Below are 12,790 nucleotides of genomic sequence, written 5' to 3'. Positions count from 1 at the left end.
AGCTGGACAAGTACTATTTTTATTAATTTTAAGTCCAAGGACCAAAATTCTGCTAAAATTTGGTCAACAAAAACAAGCTCTATCTTAAGGATTAAATACACCCATGAAGGCGGGTGTTGGCCTGATTGAGTGTATCTAATTTAGACCATGATATTACGGTTAGAGCAGAATAATAGGAGGGGGTAACACTATAGGCCTGGCCATATAAAAATTGGTCATTTCTAGGATATCATTCAGATGAACATAAAACACTTTCTTTCGATATTTATGTAAATGAACATTGTTCCTTCAACTTTTTAAGTATATCCATGGTACTGAATAAATAATATGGCCATCACATAGTTCATAGCATATATGTCATATAAACATCATGCAGTAAGTTTGCTATTTGAATTGTTCCACATTTTGTCAGCCCAGGATTATCTCCCAACGTAAAATAGAAAGAAAATTGTTCTGAACAAATGATATCACAGAAAAATTTATTGAATTGGTGGAGGGTAAAGGAATGGAAATGGAACATAAAATCTAAAGATGAGAGAAGAGATGCAGTTAATGACATTTGAGATACACAGTGATAGAGCAATTGCAGTCATTCTTTGAGAAGTTGATTAGAGCTACTTTTCTCTTTGTAAACATTTAACTCCTGCCTTTTCTTTGACCAAGTTTTTGATAGCGACAACAAGGCATTGTTTTGTATATAAATCAAACCGTTAGTTTTCTATTTGAATTGTTTTACATTTGTCATCTCAGGGCCTTTAAAAGCTTACTATGCAGTTATGAGTTTTGCTCATTGTTGAAGGTTGTACAATGACCTATAATTGTAAACTTCTATGTCATTTGGTCTCTTGTGGAGAGTTGTCTCGTTGGCAATCAAACCACATCTTCTTATTTTTATATTTAAAACTTGACAATTACTGAAAGGTCAATAACCAAGTATATTGCGGATTAAACCCTCAGTAAAATGACCAAGTTCATTGTGGATTAAACCCTCAGTAAAATGACCAAGTTCCTTGTGGATTAAACCCTCAGTAAAATTACCAAGTATATTGTGGATTAAACCCTCAGTAAAATTACCAAGTTCATTGTGGATTAAACCCTCAGTAAAATGACCAAGTTCATTGTGGATTAAACCCTCAGAAAAATTATCAAGAAAGAATTTGATACGTTTCCAGATAAAACTTGCCGAAATGGCTTTGAGTGTAATCCCGTCTGTGGGATGGTGTTGAAGCTGGGGAAACTAGCTTTTGTATACGAACTTGTAATATCAGGTTATATGTTTCGGTACAAATATATGAGATATTGGGTTTTAGATAATGGATTGCAATATATCACAGTTCATTCACATCCAAGTCGGCAGTCCAATTCAATAAACGTAAACAAATTGGTAAAGTCCAAATTCATTTAATACAGTCCAAATATAAAATAACAGTGTTATACAAATCAGTAATTTTAAAACATAAACAATATATCTGATTGCGTTGGAAAATCCGAACGCAGTTCATGTGCTCTCGTAGGCATATCCAAACGGAGTCCCTTAATAAAAAATCATCTTTCTTTAAATACCAAATAGCGTTGCTATAACAACATAGTGTGTTGGGGTCATGTTGTAAACAGAAATTATATTAATTAATTGATTTGATTTATCATAGAGAATTACAATAGGTTTGACTGAGTAAAGATCAATCCATCCATTAATTAAATTATGTGTGTATTCGATATGACTGAAGAAAAGTTGCATAAAGAACTTGTAAAATATTTATCTTAGCTTAAGGCTTTAAATGTTATATTGACATTTATTATGATTAATCTAAAGTGACCGTTATAAAATAACAAACTTTATGAAATGTATGTACCAATGAATTTAATCAATTCTTTACAACTTTCATTCAAAGTCGCTTTACTGTAAAATATTCGTAAATTATAGATTGTCCGTTTTAACCAAATAAAGTAAGATTTATTTCCTCACAAAATGACCAATATTTAATTGATACCATCAGAGAGATTAATCAAACTTTAATTCATTCACATTTTGTACTTATTCATTGAGCTTAATTATTGTATGAAATTGATGGTTTCCTTTTAAATCTGAGCTTAAAATTTTTTTAAATCCAGTGTTTCCTAAGTCTATTTAAATTTTTTTAGATTAAGTTCATCCCATGAAATTATGAATAGACAATTTAATTGTAAAGTGAATGGTTTAACAAAAATTTATATAGACACTCATTCCAAGCATTTATCCTTGCCCAATCCAGGATTCTTAAAAACTAGAGCCAGACCCTAACATGTTCATATTTTCTGTGAAAAAAGAATCCCTTATTAGAAATGAAGGGAAGTTGTCATCCCTCTAAAAAGCTTTATTGTATGAAAATTTGAAAATTATATGAAGGTTTGACAAAGTTATTGATGTTCTGAAAAAACTTTTACCCAAGACTGTACCTAAATGTTAACTGCCAAAAAAATCATTTCATTTATTGGTAAAATATGGGAAATTAAAAAATATTATATTTAAAATTTTGCTATAGATCTTTTGATCATAAAATTCAATGAAGGTTTGACAAAGTGAATGATGTCTGAAAAAACTTTAAATACAGATTGAACCTAAATGTTGACAACACTGATAGATTGTAGGATTGCTATGTCTAGCTTTCGCAACTTTTGTCACAGGCTCAACAAAAAGCTAAAATACTGTAGGAAAAATCATGTAAAATTCAATTAAATAACCTATGTCCCTAAGGAAAACATATTTTGTATGGAACCATGTAAACGTCCCTAAGGTTATAACAATTTATTATCTTAAAACCTTGTAAGTGGTCATATATTGGTCTTACTGACATGATAAGGCGGGTCATATAACACATGGTTATATAGTCAATGTATCTACATATTAGTATAAAAGCTGTACTACCAATTGTCAGAATATATCCTAAAACCAAATACTGTGACTTTATCATGTACCCTGAATCCTAAACATTACTGTCTTTACAGAATATCATACGTCAAAAAATATTACCCGAACCACAATATTATACAAACCACTAAAGCACTTAAAAGCGGTTAATTTTTTGTTGAATTTAAATTTCGCAACTTCTAGGTCTGACTTAATCAGAATGTTTTATTTTTTTGTTTTTCTTGTCCTAAATTTTTCTTGTCCCTAAAAATCAAATTTATGCACAGAAATATTTTCTTGACTTTATCTTCATCATGAAATAAGTGAAATAGAACCCTCAAAAATTGTCTTATCTTACAGTCTCAGACAGAACAAAATTATCATTTATTTATATTCTATTGTTATTACAGTTGAAATAGAAACTGCATATGCATATGGCTGAATGAAATTAGCAAAAATGAAAAATTTATCGAGAATGCCTTTAGGATAGGTTTGATAGATCTGTTTTAAAGCTGATAGACAAGAGAAAATTTTGTGACTCCGTCATGATGCTGGATTGCTGTTTAACCAGTGGCAACTATTACATGAAAATTTCAAGATCATCTTACTGTGATATATGGAAATGAAACCCTGCTTTGTACTTGATGGACACCCTAAGCCAGTGTTTAGACATGCTATTTAGAAAGGTAACGGTCTGCAGGAATAAATGTCACCCTACTTAGACATGTGATCGGTTATATGACTCTGAGCCAACCTATCTTGCTCTTACTCCTAAATGTCATGTGCTTCAAATGCCTATCTTAAAATCTTTGATTTGATCCAGTAGGTAATCAAACTTGAGGTGAGCAGTCTACCAAGAGACCAACCAGGCAGTTGGACACTGTCATGAAAATAGTTCATATGGGTATCTGCATTTAGATAAATTTAGAATAAATTCACTTTTATTAGTTGCAAGAAGCCTTGCTTGCGTCGTAAGTGATCTTTCGATTATAAATCAAGTTTATAAGGCTGTTTACTTTTCTTTTGACCATAATGGTCAGTACTGGTAGAATGAATCAATAAGTTCAATATACAAATATTGACATAGTCATTGTATACTTCCTAATCGTCAATAAGTGTTGTTAAGTTACATTGACCTTGGTTAGGATTGACCATATTAAACATGTATACAGAAAAACTGTACAAATCTAAAACAGAATAAAATCATAATGCATACCTCTTAAAAAAATGTCATCACAATTTGGTACACTTCTTAGTCAGATTAGACATCAAAATAGTTTGTTATTAATCTAAATAAAAAGTAAAAATGTATCTGAATTTCAATAGTTTAGATGGAGTGGAAAAGTCATTCCTATATATCTACAGCAAAATAAATATATAATATTAGTTCAATGCCAGAAAAAAATCAACTTTTTTGTATAAGGCTTAGAAACTGGGAAAGGGCGAGGTTTACTGAGCCCTTCAAGTGTTTCGTACTGAATACAATAAAGTTGATAATTTTCAGACATTGACCATATATTGTTTTAATACTGCAGCTAATATAGGATACAATTGTAGCCATGAAAATGGTAACACTAAAATAAAACACATTTTCCATCCCTAAACGATCTCCAAATTATGAAGAAAAGTGATGTGACATGAAATTGACATTGCACGAAACATCACTTTGTTACTATGTTTGCCAGATAAAAAAAAACAGGAAGTGTTCTAGCTGCAGTATAGATGTATTGACAAAAACAATTTTATCTGTTGTTACTTAATCAGGTTCCATAAAAAGGACTTTAAAAAGCGTAAATAGAATACTTATGTCAATTTCCTTCCTTTTATCAAGGTTAATCTTTAATTTACTAAGAAGATTTTTTACTGAACAGGAAAGATTTAAAATCAGATGACAATAAAGTTTTCTATCATAATTTTCATTTATAAGTTAACACCTCCTCCCAACATTCCAATATATGATATCTAAACATATCTTAACAATAGTTTGTAAATGGTATAACATCACCCAGATAATATATAATATCTAATATCTTAACAATAGTTTGTAAATGGTATTACATCACCCAGATAATACTTCCATTGTTACCCTACACTGAGAGTTTTTTGTAGATGAAACACGTGTCTTGCATACAATATTATAAGTATTTTTGATGAGTTTATACTATTTAGTACATTGAAACAATAAACTGCAGAATCTAGCTGCCATACTTTTATTTGCTGGTTCAGTTTAAAAAAGCTTTTACTGTTTATAAATCCTGTGATGGTAATTAAGTTTAAACTGTTGAACCATAAATTTAATTGCTTTTATTCCCAGATGATATGTTGATTTCTCTCTGGCAATGTGCTTCATTCACTGTTCCTGGCAAATAATTGATTTTTAGAGGAGGCTTAGGATAATTTATTACTTGTCAGAGTTCCAACAAGTCTAACATCAAATGTTACCAGGATGATAACATATGTATAGATTTTCTGTGTCTTTATCGAAGTATCTTCATCTTCAATACACATATATTTGGCAATGAAAAATAGAGAAGCCAGGACTTTCATTAATAATGTATGATTATAGAAATAACTGAATATGACAGAAGGAATATAGGACAATATTTTTTATTTGTTATAATCAACAGATCTGAAGTTGTTTTCAATAGTGAGGGTTATTAAAGAAAAGGTCATCTTCAGTTGGACATAATGCTCTAGCAAGTTATTGCCAATAAATGTCAAAAATGTTCATGTTGTAAATCACTCTTACAAGCAGTGAAGTGTAATATTAATTTCAAGTTAGTCCAGTTAAGAATTTGGTCTTGTTTTTCACACAACAAAAAGAAACCATTTGAAATTATATTTCTTTTAAACAAATAAAAGGCCATAATCATTACTATTTGATTCTGATTTTTTTTTTTTAAACTAGAATCATTTAATTGTGATCTTTGTTTTATCTGTTAAATATGGGTTTCCAAAATGTAAAGGTCTTACAATCTAAGACTTGTGCAGTGACAAAATATTTCTATATAACTCATAATTGCTGGACTTAACAAAAATAACCAACAACATAAAAAGCAAAAAACATACTAATGAAAGAAAATGTGTAGATATTTTAACTATAAATCAGATGTTACAACTCTAACTCTATCATAGATATAGGAAGATGTGGTATGAGTGCCAATGAGACAACTCTCCATCCAAGTTACAATTTATAAAAGTAAACCATTATAGGTCAAGGTACGGCCTTCAACACGGAGCATTGGCTCACACCGAACAGCAAGCTATAAAGGGCCCCAAAAATTTACTAGTGTAAAACCATTCAAACGGAAAAACCAACGGTCTAATCTATATAACAAGAGTGCACACGCTGAAATGTCTCGCCTTCTTTACTAATCATTGATATTATGTTGATAGTCCTAAATATAAAGCTTTATTACAACTGTCACATAAACTTAACATTAACCAAGTAAACTAAACATTGACCAATGAACCAAGAAAATGAGGTCAAGGTCAGATGAACCATGCTAGGCAGGCATGTACAGCTAACAATTCTTCCATACAACAAATATAGTTGACCTATTGCTTATAGTTTAAGAAAAACAGACCAAAACACAAAAACTTAAAACTGAGCAATGAACCTTGAAAATGAGGTCAAGGTAAAAAAAAACCTGCGTGACTGACAAATAGATCATAAAATATTTCCATACACCAAATATAGTTGAGCTATTGCATATAGTATTAGAAAAAAGACCAAAACTCAAAAACTTAACTTTGACCACTGAACCATGAAAATGAGGTCAAGGTCAGATGACACCTGCCAGCTAGACATGTACACCTTACAATCATTCCATACACCAAATATAGTTGACCTATTGCTTATAGTATTAGAAAAACAGACCAAAACACAAAAACTTAACATTGACCAATGAACCATGAAAATAGGTCAAGGACAAATGACACCTGCCATACAGACATGTACACCTTACAATCATTCCATACACCAAATATAGTTGACCAATGGCTTATAGTATTAGAAAAACAGACCAAAACACAAAAACTTAACATTGACCAATGAACCGTGAAAATGAGGTCAAGGTCAGATGAAACCTGCCAGACTGACATGTATCCCTTATAATCATTCCATACACCACATATAGCTGACCTACTGCTTGTAGTATCTGAGAAACGGACCTAATCACGTAACTTTAACCTTGATCACTGATCCATGAAATGAGGCTGAGGTCAGGTGAACCCTGTCTGATGGACATGTAGACGTTGCAAGGAACCCATATACCAAATATAGCTATCCTGTTACTCATAATAAGTGAGAAATTTACCTAACAAAAAAACTAAACTTTTTTTTCAAGCAGTCGCTGAACCATGAAAATAAGGTCAAGGACATTGGACATATGACAGACGGAAAGTTTGTAACATAAGGTATCTGCATACAAAGTATGAAGCATCCAGGTCTTCTACCTTCTGAAATATAAAGCTTTATACAAATAGTTTACGCCGCCGTCGCCGCCGCCGGATAGTAATACCTATGTCTCACTTTCTGCGACTTTCGTCGCAGGCGAGACAAAAACGAGAAACGAGAAACACGTATGAACCACATGTCTTTTTAATGTTTGTGTATACTGTACTATTATTTTGTTTTCCTTGTTCTACAGACAATCATCTAGTGCAAAAGTTTAATTATATGTTCAAAAATTGTAATATCTGTAATATTTGTTCTGTACGTTTTTTTTGTGAGGACCTCAAGGTAGATTAGTGAATGCTAATTGAGTCACCCTCTTTAAATAAAGTCATTATTATTATTATTATTATTAAAGAACCAATAAAATACTTCAACAGACACAAAATCTACAACTTCAAATGTTGGTCTGAACAGGTATTAATAGCAACAATAAATTAGAAAATTCATGTACATTTCATTGGTTGTGAGAACCACCGAACGGCATGAAAACTGACAATCCTAGTTTTAAACATTAAATACGGAATTTTCTTATCAAATGCATATTTTCAGTTACTGTAAATTTAGAAAGTATCACAATAATAAGAACTTGCATTTTGATAACTAAAACATAGATCTGTATGTAGATTTTTCTGAAATCACAATAATTAAACTTGAATTCTTGTCCATTTTTGAAAAATCGCAATAATTTCTGAATTTACAGTATATTAACTTTAAGTAATACTATCACAGTATGCATGCTCCTTTCTTGATCAATCTGTATAACTGGTTCATGTGTTTTGATCATGAGGAAAACTAGACAAACTTGTCATGCTTGTTGAACTAATATTCAAAAACAATTCAATAAAAGATTTCTTTATTATCTTTACATAGATAACAATAAATCAAGTGTTCATCTTTTGATAACAAATCATTAACCAGCTGAGCATGTTTAGCCTACTATTGTCAATTTAAACTTTTCTCCCTTTTGACTATTGAATGCATTATAAAAGTAGTACTTACAAGTCAGTGACTATGTAAACTCATGATCTCATTCTCTGATTGGAACGGGAAAGTCAGTGAATATGTTAACTCATGATCACATTCGTTGATTGTAACTGAAATGATTTTGTCTTTTGTGGGCCTCAGTTTCAAAATAAAATATCTTCCATTCATACACAGTACATCATTTTTTTTTTGTTACATTGATCTCAAATATAATCTTTTTTTTTTCACAGCATTTTTTTAAATATTGTTACTGAACACACCCTTTTTTTTAAAAATTATATATTCATTGAAGTCAATGATCTTTAAAAAAAAGTAATAGATCATGTGTTTAATCTTCAGCAACACTGACACAAATTTAATCCAACATTTGGTTTTCCTTTTTCTGCTTATAGGAAATGACCTTTGTAAAGTAAAGAAAAGCCATAAAAAACTCATGCTAATTAAAACATATAAAGAAACTGCACAGGATGTGGTGCAAAGTATAACCCCATTCATAATTGGACATTGACCAAAAATGTCATGCTTAGTGGGTATATTTAATAGGGTATATTTAATAGCCTACTGTAGGGTTTTTGCTCATTGTTGAAGGCCATACTGTGACCTGTATTTGTTCATATCTTAGTCCTTTGGGTTTTGGTTTATAGCATCATTGGCCATCATACCATGTCTCATTCTTGTGTATTAAAAAAAAAAACAAAATCTAAATATTGTCGAACAAGAAGTGAGATTCCGGCAGCTCTGAAAAATGCTTACAATGTGCAACTCAAATTCATAAAGTTCTGCAATAACTATCAAATCATGCCTTACATGGTACAACCCATGATGAGTAAGTTCCACACCAAATATCAAACCATTCCTTAATACAGCAGCTAAGAAATATGTAACAAGAGTGCACACGCTGAAATATCTCGCCTTCTTTACTAACCATTGATTTTATGTTGATATAGTCCTAAATAAAAAGCTTTACTACAAGTAACACATAAGCTTAACATGATCCAAGAAAATGAGGTCAAGGTCAGATAAACCAAACCAGAAATACATGTACACCTAACAATCATTCAATAAACCAAACATAGTTGACCTATTGCTTATTGTTTCTAAGAAACAGTCTTAAACAAGAAAACTTAACATTGACCAATGAACCATGAAAATGAGGTCAAGGTCAGATGAACCATGTCAGACAGACATGTACACCTTACAATCAATTTAGGCATTAAATATAGTTGACCTATTGCTTATACGGTAGTATCTAAGAAACAAACTTAACCATGAAAACTTAACATTGACCAATGAACCATGAAAATGAGGTCAAGGTCAGATGATACCTGCCAGACAGACATATACACCTTACAATCCTTCCATTCATCAAATATAGTTGATCTATTGCTTATAGTTGGAAGAAAAACAGACCAAAACACAAAAACTTAACCCTGAGAAATGAACCGTGAAAATGAGGTCAAGGTCAAATAAAACCTGTGAGACTGACATGTACATCATAAAATATTTCCATACACCATTTATAGTTGACCTATTGCATATAGTATTAGAAAAAAAGACCAAAACTCAAAAACTTAACTTTGACCACTGAACCATGAAAATGAGGTCAAGGTCAGATGACACCTACCAATTGGACATGTATACCTTACAATCATTCCATATACCAAATATAGTAGACCTACTGCTTATAGTATCTGATATATGGACTTGACCACAAAAACTTAACCTAGTTCACTGATCCATGAAATGAGGTCGAGGTCAAATGAAAATTGTTTGACGGGCATGAGGACCTTGCAAGGTACGCACATACTGAATATAGTTATCCTATTACTCATAATAAGAAAGAAATTAACATTACAAAAAATATTGACTTTTTTTCCAAGTAGTCACTGAACCATGAAAATGAGGTCAAGGACAATGGACATATGACAGACATAAACTTCGTAACATAAGGCATCTATATACAAAGTATGAAGCATCCAGGTCTTTTAGCTTCTAAAATATAAAGCTTTTAAGAAGTTAGCTAACGCCGCCACCGCCGGATCACTATCCCTATGTTGAGTTTTCTGCGACAAAAGTCGCAGGCTCGACAAAAACTAGAATGTGTCCACAGTACAGGGATGCCCCACTACCACTATCATTTTTCTATGTTCAGTGGACTGTGAAATTGGGGTCAAAACTCTAATTTGGCACTAAAATTAGAAAGATCATATCATAGGGAACATATGTACTAAGTTTCAAGTTGATTGGACTTCAACTTCATCAAAAACTACCTTAATGACCAAAAACTTTAACCTGAAGCGGGACAGACAGACAAACGGACGGACGAACGGACGCACAGATCGAAAAAACAAAATGCCCCTCTACTATCATAGGTGGGACATAAAAATAAAGGCTACCAATTCAGAACAAGGTCATTGCAGGATACCACTCACATTGTGGGTGTATAATACTTTAAACAAACCCATGATCTTGAGTGGCTTAAGTTTTCAACAGAACAAAATTCATCATTGGTGAAACAAATCTGTTCATAAATTGTATAACACAAAGACAGCTGAATCCATCATTAATTACTAATATCTTTTTTTTTAAATGACAAGTATGCATCACTTCAATATACATGACTGTATGAAATATTCCTATCTCAATTGACTGTACGAAATATTCCTATCTCAATTATACCTTCCTTTCATTCCATCCTATATATAAGAAATATGTCCTATCTTTTCCTTCCTTCATTCCATCCTATATATAAGAAATAGGTCCTATCTATTCCTTCTTTTATTTCCATCACCCAAATAAGACTGTAAAACATAAGTTTGAAGGTCTTGTCTATTAATTCATAAAGGCAAGAAATAGGTCATATCTTTCTTTCTTTCATTCCATTATTAGATAAGAAATATGACCTATATATCTATTCTCTTGTTCATTCCATTATATAAATGTACATATATTAATTATGCCTCATCTATTCCATTTTAAATTCATTAAATACATATGAAATATATATATATCTTATTCATCACGTCTTTCTTTCATAGAGTCTGAGGTATAAAAAAATGTCCTAACTATTCCTTCTTTAGTCCATCACGCACATGCATTAAATACATATGAATTATATATCTTTATTATTCCATCTTTCTTTCATAGAAGTCAGAAATATGTAATTTTAATTCCATCCTTTATTATTCTGTCCTATGTTTATGGAATAATCTGTTTATTTCATCCTTCATTTATTCCATCGTGTGCTCCATTATTCATGTGTGGAAAATCTTGCAATATTTTTTCCTCTTTCCTTTCACTTTCAGCAAACGTTATCATTCTTCAAGCCCATCTTTATCTTTGCAAGCTTTATATTCATTTTTTTTTCTTCAAAATATCCTTTTTCAAAGTTCATTCATTTTTTTCAAATATATTATTGGCTTCTACTTCTAATTTCCTCCTCTTTATTCCTTTTTTCTTCATTTCCCATTTCTGTCTGACTTTCTTTTCCCCATAATTTTTTTGTAATTATACAATTCTTGCAAAATTCTGCCAACATTATCTCTCTTTTTTTTCAAGTAAAAAACATGAACAAGAGAAACTCTGCAATGCATTTAATAAATTTACATAATTTAAATTACAGAAACAAATTATAAAAAAAACAAATTATAAAAAAACAAACATACTATACTGTGGCAAAATCTGTTAAACTTTCATACTATTCCTTAATATTCTCCCATGAAGCTTATCCACCAGTAGAACTCTCACTCTCAGTGTTTACACTAACATGTGTTTATAATCAATAGAATTTTATTTATAAACAGTGATCACTCTGCCCTCTGGGGGATTTTATTATTAAAGCCAGCTGACATACATTTAGTGCTTGTGGTCATAATAAAACAATATAATATTTTGACAAGACAGTGTAAATCTGACATTTATTTTTGGACTAACCTAGTTAGTTTACATAGCTGTAGGATGTTAACAAACAACAGATGTGCATATAAAAGTACTGATGAAGCCTGTAATCACAAATAAATACAATGACCCATATAGTTATCAAGGATAGTCTGTAATTAATGGTTATGTAATATTGGTTTGACCTGTTTTCCCTGAATAAGTTCAATAAATATTGATTGATACTTATTATCAAAATATTATTACAAATTTAACTTATTTTATTATCTTGTACTTTTTCTAACATTCATGGCAGCTCTAACTATTTACATTTTTAATATCTTACTCTTCTTTTCCACCATAATTTAATTATATTTATTTCTACTTTTCTATTTGACTAGGACAGATTGATTGATTGTTAGTGTTTAACACCACTATCAGTACTGTTGGCTATATTGTGGCGGCCATATTGTATTGGTGAAGGAAGCCAGAATGTACAGAAAGAATCACTAACCTTTGGCAGGAAAACTATCCTAGTCAAATAAGATTTGAGCCCAAAACAACCTCAGTGTTGACAGGCTAGT

General features: G+C 31.2%; 1 protein-coding gene across 4 annotated transcripts in view; it reads right to left on the bottom strand.

Annotated features, from left to right (window-relative positions):
• LOC127708567 (uncharacterized) overlaps positions 1-12,220 on the bottom strand; it is a 49,680-nt gene extending 37,460 nt beyond the window's left edge. For 2 of the 4 annotated variants that reach the window (XM_052213532.1, XM_052213533.1), the window contains exon 1: positions 11,996-12,220. The gene's annotated coding sequence lies outside the window, so the exon portion shown is untranslated. The remainder of the gene's footprint in view (positions 1-11,995) is intronic. The other 2 variants (XM_052213530.1, XM_052213531.1) reach the window with 1 other exon arrangement.
• Between the last annotated feature and the right edge of the window lie 570 nt (positions 12,221-12,790).

This window comes from Mytilus californianus, unplaced genomic scaffold (assembly GCF_021869535.1).
Source record: "Mytilus californianus isolate M0D057914Y unplaced genomic scaffold, xbMytCali1.0.p SCAF_7, whole genome shotgun sequence".
Classification (NCBI taxonomy): Eukaryota; Metazoa; Mollusca; class Bivalvia; order Mytilida; family Mytilidae; genus Mytilus; species Mytilus californianus.
This window is presented reverse-complemented; position numbering and strand designations above follow the sequence as displayed.